Source organism: Gossypium hirsutum, chromosome D12 (assembly GCF_007990345.1).
Source record: "Gossypium hirsutum isolate 1008001.06 chromosome D12, Gossypium_hirsutum_v2.1, whole genome shotgun sequence".
Taxonomy (NCBI): domain Eukaryota; kingdom Viridiplantae; phylum Streptophyta; class Magnoliopsida; order Malvales; family Malvaceae; genus Gossypium; species Gossypium hirsutum.
This window is the reverse complement of record NC_053448.1, coordinates 43377255-43383889: the sequence shown is the minus strand read 5'-3', so window position 1 is coordinate 43383889 and position 6635 is coordinate 43377255.

Genomic DNA, 6635 nt, shown 5'->3' with positions numbered 1-6635 from the left:
AGGATGTGGGTTGTCGAGTGCGTTGCAGCGCGTAATCCTCCTATTTAAGGGTTGGGGAGAGGCTATGGATAGTTTTAGGCATTGTATCAAAAAGAACAGATATGATATGAACCTATAATAAAATTAAAACTAAAAAAAAATCAAAATTAAATATAATACAAATATACAATTTGTATCGAACTCAACTGTATACTAAAAATAAATAATCAATCTGTATAGTTTTATAACGAAACCCAATCACCATACCAATCGACTGAATGTCACTGTTTTTCTTTTTACTAACGGAACTTGATTTCTCTTTAAGTCGATTCTTAAGGTCATAGCAATATGTAACATATTAATAAAGAATCTCTAAAATTGAATTCAAGAATTATCATTTAATTATATATATTCATAACAATCCAAAATCACTAAGTTTTAAAATTGGAAATCAAAACCCCAACTTTTATCATAAATCTCAATTAACTAAAATACCAAATCAAAATATCAAATCCGTGAAATTTCATGAATGAATCATACCAAAAAGAATAAAAATTTTAATTAGTTCTCAACGATTCGACATGATATGGCTCAGATGCCACTTGTTAGAACCATAAAACAAGATCTGATATAAAATTTAATAAATTAGAATATTTCAGGTCAGATCATTAAGAATAAATCAAGAACAAAACTAAAGAAAGAGTGCTTGAATCCATTGATATCTTAAGGTCTTGAAATCTCGTGGCTTTGATCTTCCAAGTTAACGCACAAGTATTTTAGAGAATAGTGACTCTCTTTTCTGAAAATGAGATGTCAGAAAAGTTATCTATATGTAATTTAAGACAATATCCCTAAGATACACATATTTGACCCCGTACTTTATTTAATGACTTTTAATTTAAGCTAATGTAATAACATATAATTATTATTGTTATATATTTGATCTCCATTTTTCTCAATAAGTTGTTGTTCACGATAGAATTCCAATGAGTTGTAATGACATACATTGAACTTTTACTCATATCCCACCTATTAAAATTGATTTCAGTTTCTTCCATTTGGTTCCAACAAATGAGCTTTAATGGCTTCTATATTAGCCTTCAATTGCTTAGCTTTGGACTCGTTGAGAAACTCATGGGATTTGAGTTGCGAAAATATATAAAAAAATCAACTTGCTTGAGGGTTGACATTGATACAGAATAGCTGTTTTTGTATCACCAAAAATTAATTCGATCCACCCAATTATTCAACGACATGCTGTTTCAAGCTTTCAGACAACAATGGTGGTGGATAAGAGACAATGGGTCTCTTGTTCTTGATATTTTCTTCCATGAATTGGCATCTCCTTCTCAATCTACCATTGTTGTTAAAACTTTTCTCTTGCATGAAGCTTCCACGCCCAAAACCATGACTTTTCTTTTCAACATTCTTGATTTTGAAGTTTCGTTCTTTCAATTTCTCTTGATCAACTCTCGTAATCTCTAACAAATAATCAAAAACATTCCATTTGAGATCGAAGTTTATATTCTTAAAATCTTCAGGCCTAAGGAAATCCATCATCTTTTTTCTCAGATTTATTAAGCTACAAGTATAAAGAAAAAATAATAATATTGAACCTTAAAATTCTTATACAAAACTTAATATATCAAGATTTGTCTGTTTGATTGCCAGTAAAATATTTTCCGTAAAATGATTTCGGGAAAATGTTTTACTTTTCTGTAAAATGATTTACTGGAAAATATTTTCTGGTGTTTGATTGAATCTGTGTAAAATATTTTCGGCTGTTTGGCAGATTTCCTGGAAATATTTTTCGAAAAAATTGTTTTTACATATATTGATATATATTAATAAATTTTTATATTTTAAATTATTTTTACATATATTGCAATGATTTTTTTTATAATAATACTCAATTATTAAGCTACAATATTAATCGTTATAAATTGAAAAAAATTAATATCAAATAAATTATTTGTAATTGTGTTAAAAAACAAGTATTGAATAATTAAAAAAACAAGTTACTGGAAAATCGATAAACAGAAGCAATTTTCTACCGGAAATGAAGGAAGGAATGAAGGAGGCGATAAAGAGGAGAGCACGGAAAATGTCTTACGGAAATTGAAAGGGTAAGACATTTTCCCTAAAATGTAACCCATTTTTCCTTGTTTTGGAGTTCATTTTCCAAATGGAAAATGTTTTCCGCCAATCAAATGCTGGAAAAGTTGAAAATGATTTTCCGGAAAATCAATTCATTCAATCAAACAGACCCTAAATGTGAAAACATACTTGAATCCATTGATTCCTTGGAATCTTCAATCTTGTGGTTTTGATATTCCAAATTAGCACATAATAAATTCAGAGAAAATGACTTTCTCTTTTCTAAAGATGGGATATTGGAAAAGTTATATATGTATAATTTGTGAACTATAACCCTAATATATAACTTTTGCACATTAACCCTAATTTCTAATCAGCCCATTATCAATTAGAAATTAGTTATTAGAATATCTGCACATATTTGACTCATACATTATTTAATAACTAAAGCCCAATAAACCTTAACCAAATTATATCACTTTTAATTTGCGCTAATATTTCATAATGAGTGTGTGTGTGTTTTTTTTTATAAAATATAATTAGTATGATTCTCTCTCTTCGCGTTGGATTAGATATTTGTTTGTGTCAAATTATAAAGTACAATTTTGAAGATTAAAATATATTCTAATCTACTTTTAGTTTCAGAAATTTAAACTCTCTACTTTTCAGGTTTAAAAATTTAGGTCAAATTATTACCATAATTAAAATTATTTTATTAAATTTACTGATGTGACTTTTTAAAATTTAAAAAATCACTTGGTAATCGTGTGAAAATAAAATTAATATTGAAATTGTCAATATTGGTTTTTTTCTTGAAAACATTTATTAGAACTCGTTATGATAAAATAATTTTTTGTTGGAATATTGTTCCTGAGAAAAATCAAGGTAAATATTTTGATTGAAATAATTAACAATATTAAATATTTAGAACATTATAAAAGAAAAAAGATCAAATCATGTCAAAAATAAATTATATAGATTAAATGTCAAGTTTTAGCATACTATAAAGCCGAAACTAAAGTTTAACCTTTATCTTAATGTAAAAAAAAAAACGCAGTAAGGCAAGCCTAAAAAAATAGAAAGATATGTATCCATCTCTAAAACCTTGGGGCATTCAAATTACAAATTAATGTTTATTGAAATTTAGGCATAATAGAAATATCAAAATTAAAATTTAATCATTATTTCTAAAATTACAAAAAAAAAAAGAGAGAGAAGGTCAGACCAATGCAAACCTAAAAAAATAGGAAACGGCGCGTGAGTCTTTAAGACTTTTAAAATATTTAAATTATATATAATCCTATAATGTTTTAACCAAAAAAGTTTACAATATTAATTATTTAAAATAATTAATAATATTATAAAAATATATAAACTAATTTATATTAAAAATTAAAGTATAGAGATTAAATATCAAATTTAAATATATTAAAGGGATTAAAATTGTAATTTGACCAATAGAATGGAAAAGATAAGAAAACCATGGTTTAGGATGCCACTTGTAAGTTTGGATCTTCCTTTATATATAGTTATATAGAGATATATATTAATATTTTTTAGAGAGTAAAATTTTTAAAAATCAAATAAATGGTGAGGGACCTACATATTAATTTTGCATGTTTATGTTGTTTCTAATGTTCCTAGATTTTCTTTATTTTTCTTTAAAAAATAAATAAAAGTGGATCTTTTCTTAAATTTTATTTACAAATAAAAATTATATATTTATATAAATATATACATAACAAAAAAATATTCAATTTTATTATAAGTACCTGGTAGGAAAAAAAATACTAACGATTTTTTTAATTTTTAGGAGATCACTAAATTATTAATGTTAAGCAATTGACTCAATCCACGTCAACTTCCTCACCTAGCTGACATGGCTTGTTTCTTGTTTTTAATTCAAATCAGCTAGGATTGGATTTGTTTATTTTTTGAATAATTTGAAAGATTCAACCCACTGTTGTATTCTATCTCAAACATCTAGTTAAACACTTATATTTATTTGTAATGCAAATGAAAAAGTATTCTTGCCATTCAAACCAAAGTTGCTTCTTTTACATGGTATCAGCTTAGCCATCTTTTAGGATTCAACGCCGCTCTCTCCTTTTTTTCCCGATCCTTCTTCTTCTGCCATGGGAACCACCGATGCTAATATCTCCTCTGTTATGTCCTCGCTTATGTCTTTCCCTTCCATCCACAACCAACTCACCATTAAACTCACCGCCTCAAATTATCTTCTCTGGAAAACTCAATTCACCCCAATCCTCCATGGCAATCAACTATACTGTCATGTTGATGGAATTGCCTCTCCGACGAGAGAGGTTAACGGGGCACCGAATCCGGCGTACCAGGCCTGGTATATTAAAGATCAGCTTGTATTAAGCTGGATCTTTGGCTCTCTCTCTGAACCAGTGCTGTCTCAAGTTGTTGGTTCAACTACTGCCATTGATGCGTGGACAAAGCTTCAAACCACCTATGCCTCTGGGTCCCGTGTTCAGATCCGGTCCCTCAAAAATTCATTGCATTCTCTCGTTCGCGGCACTGATTCGATTGTTACATACATGGATCGTGCAAAGCGTATATATGATCAGCTTCTTGCTCTCAATCAACCGATCTCTGAGGATGATCTTGTTGATCACATTTTACGGGGTCTTGGTCCTGAGTATCGGCCCTTCACTCGCAACATCGAGGCACAATTAGTGTCTGTGAAATTTGATGATCTATACGGCTTACTTTTGTCTGAAGAATCACAGTTACAATCTGCCTCTGAGACTCTTCATCCAGCGGCTGTTGCCCACTATGCCGGTCGGCAACAATCTAATGGCAACTCTCGTGGAAGGGGTCGTGGCAACCGCCGAGCTGGTTACTCTTCCTCCAAGGGCCATGGTGGCTCCTATCCTTCTGAACCAACCTGCTATAATTGTCGAGGGCGTGGCCATACTGCCAGACAATGTCCAAGCCCGAAATACAATGATACCCAACCTAAGCTGACTGCCAATTACAACTCTTCATCTCATCACTCCGACAAGCAGTGGGTTGTCGATACGGGTGCCTCTCATCACTTAACTTCTGAACTGGAAAACCTTAGTCTCCACTCTGAGTATAGCGGAACTGATGAAGTCACTCTCACTAATGGTAAATCTCTGTCCATTGCTCGTCTCGGTTCTAATAAAATTACTATTGGTTCTCATTCTTTTTCGCTTCATAATATTCTTCATGTTCTAGAAGCTAATCTCAATTTGCTTTCTGTTCCTCAGTTTACTAAATCTAATGATGTCTCTGTGGAATTTTTCTCTGACCATTTTGTGATTAAGGATCTCAAGACGAAGTAGGTACATCATCAGGGAGTCATTAGAGATGGCTTATATTGGCTGGTCGTAGATCCTGTTTCTCCAGTTTGTCACTCAGTTTCCCTGTCTACATGGCATGCTCGTTTAGGCCATGCGTGTTCCAAAACTGTTCGCAAAGTCTTAAATTTGTATAATTTGTCTGCTTCCTCTAAGCATGACTTGTCGTTATGTGAGGCTTGTTGTGTTAGCAAGTCTCGAAAATTGTCTTTTTCTGATTCTACTTTTGAAGCAAAAGAACCTCTTGAATTAATATGTTCGGATTTGTGGGGACTTTCTCCAATTGCCTCTGTTGATGGATATTTATATTATGTTGTCTTTTTTTATCACTATACCAAGTATTCATGGATTTATTTTTTGCGAACTAAATCTGATGTATTCAATTGCTTTGTTCAATTCCGAGCTATCGTTGAAAAATATTTTGGCAAACCGATTAAATAGTTTCAATCTGACTGGGGTGGGGGATTTCAAGCTCTAGAAAAATACTTAGCTTCCAATGCCATCTTACAGCGCAGTTCATGCCCATACACCCTTGAACAAAATGGCTGCACTGAAAGAAAACACCGACATATTACTGAAACTGGCCGAGCACTCTTACATCATTCCAAAGTACCAACTAAATATTGGGATCATGCCTTTGCTGCTGCTGTCTATACCATAAATCGTTTGCCAACCCCAAAACTCAACCATAAATCCCCATATCAAGTTATTTTTCAACGAAACTAGGAATATAATTTTCTTCGTGTTTTCGGTTGTTATTGCTATCCTTGGCTTCGCCCGTATATAAAGAATAAATTAGAGCCTCGTTCTACAAAATGTGTCTTTCTTGGTTATAGTATTCGTCATAAAGGTTATAAATGTTTATCGTTATCCACCAATAAAATTTTTCACTCACGACATGTTATCTTTGATGAACAGGTTTTTCCGTTCAAAGACAGTGATGTCAGGCCCTCGATACTTGGCACTCCACCACCACCAGCCTCTATTATTTCCCTCGGCAACACTACACCACAACCCACACATATGCTATCAGTCCAACCGATGCCATTCTCCACTTCTCCGCTAGCCTCTCCTCAAAGCTCAACCGATACAGTATTGCCTTCTACTGCCCCAACCAATGATCAGATCATTGCGGCTGCTCCTGTTTCTCCCTTGGCCGAATCTAGGCCTTCCCCGACTCGTCCCTCCACCTCTGGACCGCCACCAATA